Source organism: Lissotriton helveticus, chromosome 6 (assembly GCF_964261635.1).
Source record: "Lissotriton helveticus chromosome 6, aLisHel1.1, whole genome shotgun sequence".
In the NCBI taxonomy this organism is placed as follows: Eukaryota; Metazoa; Chordata; class Amphibia; order Caudata; family Salamandridae; genus Lissotriton; species Lissotriton helveticus.
This window is the reverse complement of record NC_136067.1, coordinates 1,204,947,881-1,204,961,885: the sequence shown is the minus strand read 5'-3', so window position 1 is coordinate 1,204,961,885 and position 14,005 is coordinate 1,204,947,881.

Here is a 14,005-nt window from a genome sequence, read left to right as displayed (position 1 = left end):
AAGTATTTGCTAAGGTGAGAAAATATTTCTTTAATTTAGATAGAGAATAGTGTGCTTTAAGGAGAAAATTATGAATTATGTGGCGCAAATTGCTTGTAAATATGCTCCCACCTGTGCATGGAAAATTTAGATTTTGAATGTTTGTGTTACATAGCCATGTTAAAAGTGATACAAACATGCTGCAAAGGCAATCAAAAAACGCTTTTATGTGTCTTAAGGACATTTTAAGTAATTTTCCCATGTGCAGTGTCTTTTGTAATTATGATTTGAAAATCGTTTTTGAGGAAAAGGAATTGTTTTTAAATTTATGACAAGGACATAATGGTGTATGCTTCTTTATAAGGCAATTGACTGTCCCTGATGTTATTTTTCCCATTTTAATGTAAGACCTTTCTCTGTGGCGCAAATTGCTTGTAAATATGCTCCCACCTGTGCATGGCAAATTTAGATTTTGAATGTTTGTGTTACATAGCCATGTTAAAAGTGATACAAACATGCTGCAAAGGCAATCAAAAAACGCTTTTATGTGTCTTAAGGACATTTTAAGTAATTTTCCCATGTGCAGTGTTTTGAAATTATGATTTGAAAATCGTTTTTGAGGTAAAGGAATGTTGTTAAAATTTATGTGCGCCATATGCCCCCAAATTTCTTTTTCAAGGGTGCAGCAGGGTGTTATTGAGACACCCCTGCACCTTTGGAAAAATTTCTAATTTGCGATGAGCAAATTGTTAATCGCAAATTGCACCTTCATTTATATGAGCCTCCTAGCCCATGGAAATGAATGGGTAATTTGCAATTAGCAATTTGCTCATCACAAATTTGGAATGGTAAAGAATCGCTATTTATTCCTTAAAATTCGCTATTTTGGAAATGCAAAATAGTTATATGATACATATGGCGGTTGATGTCTAACAAGATAAGAAGCTTAGGGATACATTTATGATGACTGGCGCAATGAAGTGGACATCACTTACTTCATTGGTCGAGCTTTACATGTATTATGTCCTCTGTATTCTTCATCAAGCGTAACTTTAATCTGCAATCCTGAGTAGGCCTCACCTTAAACAAACCTCTGGATAGGCCACATCTTATTGTCATCCTGAATTAATCATTTAAAATGCTAGGGACAGATTTATGATAGGTGTATGCCTCTTTTGCGCCACTTAGAAAACACTGTCCATGGGGAAATGACTTAAAATGTCCTTAAGACACATGAATGTGTTTTTTTAAAGCGTTTGCAATTTTTTTGGGTCACTTTTAACATGGCTATGTGACTCAAACAGTCAAAATCTAAATTCGCCATGCACAGGTGGGAGCATATTTACAAGGAATGTGCTCCATGGGGAAAGGTCTTATAATGTAATATGGGAAAAATGACATCAGAGACACTGAAATGCCTTATAGAGAAGCATACACCATTATGTCCTTGTCATAAATTTGCAAACCATTACTTTTCCCCAAAAACGATTTTCAAATCATAATTTGAAAACACTGCACATGTGGAAATGACTTAAAATGTCCTTAATTCAAAATTTGCTATTCCTTATTTTGCGATTGCACTGAAGGATTTGCAAATTTTGCGATTCCTTAAATGCAATGTATCAAACAAAAAATATGTAAAAAATGATATTAAGGATTTGGAAACTACCACCAACTTCTAGTTTGTGGTAATTTGCGAATTCTTTTCAAAAAGCATTTTTTTCCAAAAAACAAAAGGTCCCATATGACGCCCATACATGCCCTTAGGGCATGTATGTGTGCCATATGCCCCCAAATTTCTTTTTCAGGGGTGCAGCAGGGTGTTCTTGAGATACCCCTGCACGCTTGAAAAAATTCCTATTTTGTGATGAGCTAATTGCTAATCGCAAATTGCAACCTTCATTCCTATGAGCCTCCTAGCCCATGGAAATGAATGGGTAATTTGCAATTAGCAATTTGCTCATTGCAAATTAGGAATGGTAAAGAATTGCTATTTATTCCTTAAAATTTGCTATTTAGGAAATGCAAAATAGTTTGATGGTACATATGGTGGTTCATCTGTAACAAGATAAGAAGCTTAGGGATACATTTATGATGACTGGCGCAATAAAGTGGACATTACTTACTTCATTGGTAGGCCTTTACATGTATTATCTCCTCTGTATTCTTCATCAAGCGTAACTTTAATCTGCAATCCTGAGTAGGCCTCACCTTAAACAAACCTTTGGATAGGCCACACCTTATTGTCATCCTGGATTAATCATTTAAAATGCTAGGGACAGATTTATGATAGGTGTATGCCTCTTTTGTGCCACTGTGCGTCACTTTTATGATGCAGCGGCGGTGCTAATTTGCAATTAGCAATTTGCTCATTGCAAATTAGGAATGGTAAAGAATTGCTATTTATTCCTTAAAATTTGCTATTTAGGAAATGCAAAATAGTTTGATGGTACATATGGTGGTTCATCTGTAACAAGATAAGAAGCTTAGGGATACATTTATGATGACTGGCGCAATAAAGTGCACATTACTTACTTCATTGGTAGGCCTTTACATGTATTATCTCCTCTGTATTCTTCATCAAGCGTAACTTTAATCTGCAATCCTGAGTAGGCCTCACCTTAAACAAACCTCTGGATAGGCCACACCTTATCGTCATCCTGGATTAATCATTTAAAATGCTAGGGACAGATTTATGATAGGTGTATGCCTCTTTTCTGCCACTGTGCGTCACTTTTATGATGCAGCAGCGGTGCAAAAGATTTGCTATGAGGCGACAAAATTACAAATTGATGCATTTAGGCAGATATGTCATGGTGTAAAAAAAACGTACCACATGAAACCGATGCAGCAGTGATGCAAAAGATGCACCATGTCGCAAGACAGGCCTCACTTGGGGCCATATGTATCAAGCTAATTAGCATTCGCAAAGATCAAAATTCTACGAATTTCGGCCTTTGCGAATGTTAATTAGACAAATGGTATGTATCAAACAAGTTTGATGCAAAATAAGGAGTAGCAAAATTTGCTATTCCTTATTTTGCAATTGCACTGAAGGATTTGCAAATTTTGTGATTACTTAAATGCAATGTATCAAACAAAAAATATGTAAAAAAATGACATTAAGGATTTGGAAACAACCACCAACTTCTAGTTGGTGGTAATTTGTGAATTCTTTTGAAAAAGCTTTTTTTCCAAAAAACAAAAGGTCCCATATGACGCCCATACATGCCCTTAGGGCATGTATGTGCGCCATATGCCCCCAAATTTCTTTTTCAGGGGGTGCAGCAGGGTGTTCTTGAGACACCCCTGCACCCTTGGAAAAATTCCTAATTTGCGATGAGCAAATTGCTAATCGCAAATTGCAGCTTCATTCCTATGGGCCTCCTGCTGCATGGAAATGAATGGGTAATTTGTAATTAGCAAATAGGTCATCGCAAACTAGGAATGGTAATGAATCGCTATTTATTCCTTAAAGTTCGCTATTTAGGAAATGGAAAAAACTTTGATGATACATATGGCGGTTCATCTCCAACAAGATAAGAAGCTTAGGGATAGATTTATGATGACTGGTGCATCACCAGGGATGTGTCAGTCATCCTGCGCCGCTGTTCCGCCACCCATGGTGTGCTGCATTTACAATGCGGGGCATCATGGGGCAAAAATGGCACAGATGCGTGACGTATCTGTGCTGTAAAGGTAGTGATTGCTGGAGTTGTATCGCAAGTGCGATGCAGCTCAAGCAAGGCTCAGGGGTGCCCCATCTCCACAATGTTGCGTCAAGACCTATGCCTGCTTAAAGCAGGCGCAGGGTTTTGACGAAGCTTTCTCCTATCTAATTGTAAATACGGCACAACATGGGTGGCAGAGTAGTGGTGCACGTTAACTGGTGCATGCCTGGGGATGTGCCATTTAACATAAATCTGCCCCTTTACATTTAAGTATGTGCAGGACACACAGAGTCGGTGAGGCTTATCCAAGGTTAAGAAGAGATGAGTCCTGTTCACTGAAAATTTAGACATAGTCTTCACCTGCTCAGCATTGCTGGACATGGCTAAATAATAGCTGCAAAATATTACTCTTGTTAAACAATTTTACTATTATAATCTCTGAGATTTGTCTCTTACTCTGCAACATCTCATTGTTGTTATCTTTCTTTAAAGATAAAGACAACATCAACATGAGCGACAATCTGCAATCAGTTGATTTTGACCTCATCATTGAACTTGTAATTGAAACATCAGTGGATGTTGATCCTTTGGATGATTTAAATCCTGAGGATGAAGAAGAGCGTGATGAGGATGCAGATTTGTCCGAATTATATGACATAGGGTGGGAAGCTGACCTGCTTGAGCCTATGGAAATATAAACATTTATTTTTAAAATGTATAATTAATAAAAAGTAAAAATGTAAACCGTTTAATTTAAAAATAAAGACACCTTCAAAAACAGGTTATGTGTAGTGTCTTCAATAAAATATTAAAATATGCTCATAAAATTAGATCAGATTCACATATAAAATAGCACAGGTAACATAAATATAAATGTCATTTCTTTTCTGCTATTTCTGTATTGTAAATTTGCCAACGACTAAAAAATCTTCTAATTAAAATGTCAAGTAGTGTGTTAAGTTTTTGATCACTGTTATTGATTTACTGTTTGGTAATAATGGTTAATAACATTTTTTATTATATTTTACCACAGATTCAACTGCAGATCATTTCAAGATTTCACCATGCCAACAATAGAAAGACAGAGAAAGGCTGTAAAACGTCAAAGACAGCAGGTGAAAGAAAATAAGCAGCAGTCCTCTAACAAAAAGATTTGTCAAGTCACGAAGAAAGCACCGGGTAAGAGCACAAAATATTTCATAAGAAATATGTGTAGTAAAAAAAATATTACTACAGAAAATGTTTCAGTCCATAAAACGAGAAGGAATTCAAATGGAAAGGAAAGGCCAATCAAAAATGTTACTGCTAGAGCAAGAGATAACTCTGTGCATGATAGTAGAAGGAAACAACTGTTTAGGGAGATTCGTAAACGAATGTTCCGCAACAGGATAATTGGCAATTTGTTAAAAAATATTAAGAAAGGTCAACAGAAACTGGTTTTTTATAAGAGAAAAAAAAAGTTGAGAAAGTTATTGATCAGGCATTTGAAATTAAACGTAAGTTATTTATTTTGATAATCAATAGAATTAGGAAGCTAAACAAGGCAATTTATGATTTCAAAAGAAATAGTAGATGGAAGAGAATAGTTAATCGTAGTAATTTTTGTGAAGTTTTTTCTGGAGAATGGATGCATAGTTCAAGCTGTGAGGCATTTTTTAATGAGGAGAGTTATTTCCAGGATAATGATTTGGTGCATGCAGTTGACACCAGTGGTCGTGCTTATGAAGTGAAAGATGGTTGTCCAGTTGAAAAAGAAAAACTTGTGACAACAGAGACAGAAGAGGTGTTAGGTAATGAGGTTTTAGGAAGACGTGCTAAGGGTCCTGTCTACACCTGGAAGTGTAGTAGTATTTGTAGTGTGCGACAGGATTCCATCAATTTGCTTTGTGATTTTGTACGGTCATTTAATAAGAAAAGTTTGAAGCAGAAAATAAGGTTGTTGCAAGAATTAGATCCTTGCAGAGTGAGAGAAGTGACAGGTTTGCATGGTCATTCACTGGCTTGTCTTTCCAGGAGAGTATGCCAGAGTGTTTTTCATCATTTCAGGATGATAGCAGTGCATCATAATAAAGTGAGGAAATTAGTTAGAATGTTGTATTATGCTAAGAGTCCAGCAATTATGCTTAAACAATTATGCGCTGCTCTTTTGCATGGTTCTGAAGTAGATGTGAAGAATATTTGTGAAGAAATTGAGTTTTGTTACTTTGGAAGTAAAGAGGAGAATGTTGAAATTGACCAAGAAGAAGAGGGTAATGTGGAAGATAGTGTACAGGTTTCCAGTACAGATAATTTCCAGAGGGAAATTGCCACGTTTGAGGTGAAATCAAGTGAGAGGCCAAATTTCACTTGTGTGTGTTGTCGACGCACTTATTATAAGAATCAGACTAAGTTAGTGGATTTATATGCAAAAAGTGAAAGGGAAAATAATAGTGAATGGAAGGATTTCGCAACATACTTGATGGTAGAAAATTGTTTTGATTTGGGATTGGATCAACGTGTGTGTACTTATTGTTGTTGCAAATTAAATCAAAACCAGATGCCTGCTAGAGCAGTTCATAATAATCTGGAATTGGTTGAGATTCCTTCTGAATTGAAGGATTTAAATACTTATGAATCTATTTTGATTCAAAGTATCCATCCCTTTCAGGCTATTGTAAGAATGGAGCCAAAGACAGGGAAATTGCCTCCATCAGATTTACAGAGAGGATTAAAGGGAAGAGTTGTTTATTTGCCTCTAGATTTGAAGAAAAACATTAACACAATTGGAGTAGAAAAAGTGGAAGAGGAACCTCTGGTTATCTTAGTTAATGGGGTTCCGACAAAGAATAAGAAAATATGGCAAGATTTAGTAGATGTTAGGAAAGTTAAAAAGGCAACATTGTATTTGAAAAAAAAAAAATACTATAAGAATGTATATGTTGCAGAAGAGGAAGTAAGTAAGGAAGAGGATAGCGATTTGTGTGCTGGTCAAATTGAGAATAATTTACAACAAGGGGTGGTGATGGACAGAGTCTCTGAATTAAGCAGAGTACTCTCACCCAGTCAAGAGATCAGGGCTAGATCCAACACCGTTTTTTAGCTCATTGCACCATCCCAGTTTCAGAACCTGGCTGTATGCAAATTAGTCTGTCCCTGGCCCAGTGCATCATGGGAACAGGGCAGACCAGACTACAAAAGCCAATTCTTCCACAGGGAAGGAAACAAGCTTCCGGGGACCGGTTTCTGCCATTTCAGGCGTCTTCGGCCCGGCTTGCTTGAATCCTGATGGTGCAATGAGCAAGGGACTCACATCTGAGTATACCCTTCCACGCTTAGGGTGGACAAAATAATTTACAACAAGGGGTGGTGATGGACAGAGTCTCTGAATTAAGCAGAGTACTCTCACCCAGTCAAGAGATCAGGGCTAGATCCAACACCGTTTTTTAGCTCATTGCACCATCCCAGTTTCAGAACCTGGCTGTATGCAAATTAGTCTGTCCCTGGCCCAGTGCATCATGGGAACAGGGCAGACCAGACTACAAAAGCCAATTCTTCCACAGGGAAGGAAACAAGCTTCCGGGGACCGGTTTCTGCCATTTCAGGCGTCTTCGGCCCGGCTTGCTTGAATCCTGATGGTGCAATGAGCAAGGGACTCACATCTGAGTATACCCTTCCACGCTTAGGGTGGACAAAATAATTTGTAACAAGGGGTGGTGATGGACAGAGTCTCTGAATTAAGCAGAGTACTCTCACCCAGTCAAGAGATCAGGGCTAGATCCAACACCGTTTTTTAGCTCATTGCACCATCCCAGTTTCAGAACCTGGCTGTATGCAAATTAGTCTGTCCCTGGCCCAGTGCATCATGGGAACAGGGCAGACCAGACTACAAAAGCCAATTCTTCCACAGGGAAGGAAACAAGCTTCCGGGGACCGGTTTCTGCCATTTCAGGCGTCTTCGGCCCGGCTTGCTTGAATCCTGATGGTGCAATGAGCAAGGGACTCACATCTGAGTATACCCTTCCACGCTTAGGGTGGACAAAATAATTTACAACAAGGGGTGGTGATGGACAGAGTCTCTGAATTAAGCAGAGTACTCTCACCCAGTCAAGAGATCAGGGCTAGATCCAACACCGTTTTTTAGCTCATTGCACCATCCCAGTTTCAGAACCTGGCTGTATGCAAATTAGTCTGTCCCTGGCCCAGTGCATCATGGGAACAGGGCAGACCAGACTACAAAAGCCAATTCTTCCACAGGGAAGGAAACAAGCTTCCGGGGACCGGTTTCTGCCATTTCAGGCGTCTTCGGCCCGGCTTGCTTGAATCCTGATGGTGCAATGAGCAAGGGACTCACATCTGAGTATACCCTTCCACGCTTAGGGTGGACAAAATAATTTACAACAAGGGGTGGTGATGGACAGAGTCTCTGAATTGAGCAGAGTACTCTCACCCAGTCAAGAGATCAGGGCTAGATCCAACACCGTTTTTTAGCTCATTGCACCATCCCAGTTTCAGAACCTGGCTGTATGCAAATTAGTCTGTCCCTGGCCCAGTGCATCATGGGAACAGGGCAGACCAGACTACAAAAGCCAATTCTTCCACAGGGAAGGAAACAAGCTTCAGGGGACCGGTTTCTGCCATTTCAGGCGTCTTCGGCCCGGCTTGCTTGAATCCTGATGGTGCAATGAGCAAGGGACTCACATCTGAGTATACCCTTCCACGCTTAGGGTGGACAAAATAATTTACAACAAGGGGTGGTGATGGACAGAGTCTCTGAATTAAGCAGAGTACTCTCACCCAGTCAAGAGATCAGGGCTAGATCCAACACAGTTTTTTAGCTCATTGCACCATCCCAGTTTCAGAACCTGGCTGTATGCAAATTAGTCTGTCCCTGGCCCAGTGCATCATGGGAACAGGGCAGACCAGACTACAAAAGCCAATTCTTCCACAGGGAAGGAAACAAGCTTCCGGGGACCGGTTTCTGCCATTTCAGGCGTCTTCGGCCCGGCTTGCTTGAATCCTGATGGTGCAATGAGCAAGGGACTCACATCTGAGTATACCCTTCCACGCTTAGGGTGGACAAAATAATTTACAACAAGGGGTGGTGATGGACAGAGTCTCTGAATTAAGCAGAGTACTCTCACCCAGTCAAGAGATCAGGGCTAGATCCAACACCGTTTTTTAGCTCATTGCACCATCCCAGTTTCAGAACCTGGCTGTATGCAAATTAGTCTGTCCCTGGCCCAGTGCATCATGGGAACAGGGCAGACCAGACTACAAAAGCCAATTCTTCCACAGGGAAGGAAACAAGCTTCCGGGGACCGGTTTCTGCCATTTCAGGCGTCTTCGGCCCGGCTTGCTTGAATCCTGATGGTGCAATGAGCAAGGGACTCACATCTGAGTATACCCTTCCACGCTTAGGGTGGACAAAATAATTTACAACAAGGGGTGGTGATGGACAGAGTCTCTGAATTAAGCAGAGTACTCTCACCCAGTCAAGAGATCAGGGCTAGATCCAACACCGTTTTTTAGCTCATTGCACCATCCCAGTTTCAGAACCTGGCTGTATGCAAATTAGTCTGTCCCTGGCCCAGTGCATCATGGGAACAGGGCAGACCAGACTACAAAAGCCAATTCTTCCACAGGGAAGGAAACAAGCTTCCGGGGACCGGTTTCTGCCATTTCAGGCGTCTTCGGCCCGGCTTGCTTGAATCCTGATGGTGCAATGAGCAAGGGTGATGGATCAAGCCCTGATCTTTGGACTGGGTAAGAGTGGTCTGCTTAATTCAGACACTCTGTTCATCACCACCCCCTTTTCTGTATCGTTTTTGGCCACTATAGGTGTGGCAGGGTATACTCAGACATGAGTCCCTTTCTCACTGCTCCATCAGGATTCAAGCAAGCCGGGCCGAAGAGGCTGAAATGCCAGAAACCGGTCCCCGGTAGCTTGTCTCCTTTCTGGTGAAGAATTGGCTTGGTAGTTTGGTCTGCCCTGTTCCCATGATGCACTGGGCCAGGGACAGACTAATTTGCATATAGCCAGGTTCTGAGCTGGGATGGGGCAGTGAGATAAATAACGGTGATGGATCAAGCCCTGATCTTTGGACTGGGTAAGAGTGGTCTGCTTAATTCAGACATTCTGTTCATCACCACCCCCTTTTCTGTATCGTTTTTGGCCACTATAGGTGTGGCAGGGTATACTCAGACATGAGTCCCTTTCTCACTGCTCCATCAGGATTCAAGCAAGCCGGGCCGAAGAGGCTGAAATGCCAGAAACCGGTCCCCGGTAGCTTGTCTCCTTTCTGGTGAAGAATTGGCTTGGTAGTTTGGTCTGCCCTGTTCCCATGATGCACTGGGCCAGGGACAGACTAATTTGCATATAGCCAGGTTCTGAGCTGGGATGGGGCAGTGAGATAAATAACGGTGATGGATCAAGCCCTGATCTTTGGACTGGGTAAGAGTGGTCTGTTTAATTCAGACACTCTGTTCATCACCACCCCCTTTTCTGTATCGTTTTTGGCCACTATAGGTGTGGCAGGGTATACTCAGACATGAGTCCCTTTCTCACTGCTCCATCAGGATTCAAGCAAGCCGGGCCGAAGAGGCTGAAATGCCAGAAACCGGTCCCCGGTAGCTTGTCTCCTTTCTGGTGAAGAATTGGCTTGGTAGTTTGGTCTGCCCTGTTCCCATGATGCACTGGGCCAGGGACAGACTAATTTGCATATAGCCAGGTTCTGAGCTGGGATGGGGCAGTGAGATAAATAACGGTGATGGATCAAGCCCTGATCTTTGGACTGGGTAAGAGTGGTCTGCTTAATTCAGACACTCTGTTCATCACCACCCCCTTTTCTGTATCGTTTTTGGCCACTATAGGTGTGGCAGGGTATACTCAGACATGAGTCCCTTTCTCACTGCTCCATCAGGATTCAAGCAAGCCGGGCCGAAGAGGCTGAAATGCCTAAAACCGGTCCCCGGTAGCTTGTCTCCTTTCTGGTGAAGAATTGGCTTGGTAGTTTGGTCTGCCCTGTTCCCATGATGCACTGGGCCAGGGACAGACTAATTTGCATATAGCCAGGTTCTGAGCTGGGATGGGGCAGTGAGATAAATAACGGTGATGGATCAAGCCCTGATCTTTGGACTGGGTAAGAGTGGTCTGCTTAATTCAGACACTCTGTTCATCACCACCCCCTTTTCTGTATCGTTTTTGGCCACTATAGGTGTGGCAGGGTATACTCAGACATGAGTCCCTTTCTCACTGCTCCATCAGGATTCAAGCAAGCCGGGCCGAAGAGGCTGAAATGCCAGAAACCGGTCCCCGGTAGCTTGTCTCCTTTCTGGTGAAGAATTGGCTTGGTAGTTTGGTCTGCCCTGTTCCCATGATGCACTGGGCCAGGGACAGACTAATTTGCATATAGCCAGGTTCTGAGCTGGGATGGGGCAGTGAGATAAATAACGGTGATGGATCAAGCCCTGATCTTTGGACTGGGTAAGAGTGGTCTGCTTAATTCAGACACTCTGTTCATCACCACCCCCTTTTCTGTATCGTTTTTGGCCACTATAGGTGTGGCAGGGTATACTCAGACATGAGTCCCTTTCTCACTGCTCCATCAGGATTCAAGCAAGCCGGGCCGAAGAGGCTGAAATGCCAGAAACCGGTCCCCGGTAGCTTGTCTCCTTTCTGGTGAAGAATTGGCTTGGTAGTTTGGTCTGCCCTGTTCCCATGATGCACTGGGCCAGGGACAGACTAATTTGCATATAGCCAGGTTCTGAGCTGGGATGGGGCAGTGAGATAAATAACGGTGATGGATCAAGCCCTGATCTTTGGACTGGGTAAGAGTGGTCTGCTTAATTCAGACACTCTGTTCATCACCACCCCCTTTTCTGTATCGTTTTTGGCCACTATAGGTGTGGCAGGGTATACTCAGACATGAGTCCCTTTCTCACTGCTCCATCAGGATTCAAGCAAGCCGGGCCGAAGAGGCTGAAATGCCAGAAACCGGTCCCCGGTAGCTTGTCTCCTTTCTGGTGAAGAATTGGCTTGGTAGTTTGGTCTGCCCTGTTCCCATGATGCACTGGGCCAGGGACAGACTAATTTGCATATAGCCAGGTTCTGAGCTGGGATGGGGCAGTGAGATAAATAACGGTGATGGATCAAGCCCTGATCTTTGGACTGGGTAAGAGTGGTCTGCTTAATTCAGACACTCTGTTCATCACCACCCCCTTTTCTGTATCGTTTTTGGCCACTATAGGTGTGGCAGGGTATACTCAGACATGAGTCCCTTTCTCACTGCTCCATCAGGATTCAAGCAAGCCGGGCCGAAGAGGCTGAAATGCCAGAAACCGGTCCCCGGTAGCTTGTCTCCTTTCTGGTGAAGAATTGGCTTGGTAGTTTGGTCTGCCCTGTTCCCATGATGCACTGGGCCAGGGACAGACTAATTTGCATATAGCCAGGTTCTGAGCTGGGATGGGGCAGTGAGATAAATAACGGTGATGGATCAAGCCCTGATCTTTGGACTGGGTAAGAGTGGTCTGCTTAATTCAGACACTCTGTTCATCACCACCCCCTTTTCTGTATCGTTTTTGCCCACTATAGGTGTGGCAGGGTATACTCAGACATGAGTCCCTTTCTCACTGCTCCATCAGGATTCAAGCAAGCTGGGCCGAAGAGGCTGAAATGCCAGAAACCGGTCCCCGGTAGCTTGTCTCCTTTCTAGTGAAGAATTGGCTTGGTAGTTTGGTCTGCCCTGTTCCCATGATGCACTGGGCCAGGGACAGACTAATTTGCATATAGCCAGGTTCTGAGCTGGGATGGGGCAGTGAGATAAATAACGGTGATGGATCAAGCCCTGATCTTTGGACTGGGTAAGAGTGGTCTGCTTAATTCAGACACTCTGTTCATCACCACCCCCTTTTCTGTATCGTTTTTGGCCACTATAGGTGTGGCAGGGTATACTCAGACATGAGTCCCTTTCTCACTGCTCCATCAGGATTCAAGCAAGCCGGGCCGAAGAGGCTGAAATGCCAGAAACCGGTCCCTGGTAGCTTGTCTCCTTTCTGGTGAAGAATTGGCTTGGTAGTTTGGTCTGCCCTGTTCCCATGATGCACTGGGCCAGGGACAGACTAATTTGCATATAGCCCGGTTCTGAGCTGGGATGGGGCAGTGAGATAAATAACGGTGATGGATCAAGCCCTGATCTTTGGACTGGGTAAGAGTGGTCTGCTTAATTCAGACACTCTGTTCATCACCACCCCCTTTTCTGTATCGTTTTTGGCCACTATAGGTGTGGCAGGGTATACTCAGACATGAGTCCCTTTCTCACTGCTCCATCAGGATTCAAGCAAGCCGGGCCGAAGAGGCTGAAATGCCAGAAACCGGTCCCCGGTAGCTTGTCTCCTTTCTGGTGAAGAATTGGCTTGGTAGTTTGGTCTGCCCTGTTCCCATGATGCACTGGGCCAGGGACAGACTAATTTGCATATAGCCAGGTTCTGAGCTGGGATGGGGCAGTGAGATAAATAACGGTGATGGATCAAGCCCTGATCTTTGGACTGGGTAAGAGTGGTCTGCTTAATTCAGACACTCTGTTCATCACCACCCCCTTTTCTGTATCGTTTTTGGCCACTATAGGTGTGGCAGGGTATACTCAGACATGAGTCCCTTTCTCACTGCTCCATCAGGATTCAAGCAAGCCGGGCCGAAGAGGCTGAAATGCCAGAAACCGGTCCCCGGTAGCTTGTCTCCTTTCTGGTGAAGAATTGGCTTGGTAGTTTGGTCTGCCCTGTTCCCATGATGCACTGGGCCAGGGACAGACTAATTTGCATATAGCCAGGTTCTGAGCTGGGATGGGGCAGTGAGATAAATAACGGTGATGGATCAAGCCCTGATCTTTGGACTGGGTAAGAGTGGTCTGCTTAATTCAGACACTCTGTTCATCACCACCCCCTTTTCTGTATCGTTTTTGGCCACTATAGGTGTGGCAGGGTATACTCAGACATGAGTCCCTTTCTCACTGCTCCATCAGGATTCAAGCAAGCCGGGCCGAAGAGGCTGAAATGCCAGAAACCGGTCCCCGGTAGCTTGTCTCCTTTCTGGTGAAGAATTGGCTTGGTAGTTTGGTCTGCCCTGTTCCCATGATGCACTGGGCCAGGGACAGACTAATTTGCATATAGCCAGGTTCTGAGCTGGGATGGGGCAGTGAGATAAATAACGGTGATGGATCAAGCCCTGATCTTTGGACTGGGTAAGAGTGGTCTGCTTAATTCAGACACTCTGTTCATCACCACCCCCTTTTCTGTATCGTTTTTGGCCACTATAGGTGTGGCAGGGTATACTCAGACATGAGTCCCTTTCTCACTGCTCCATCAGGATTCAAGCAAGCCGG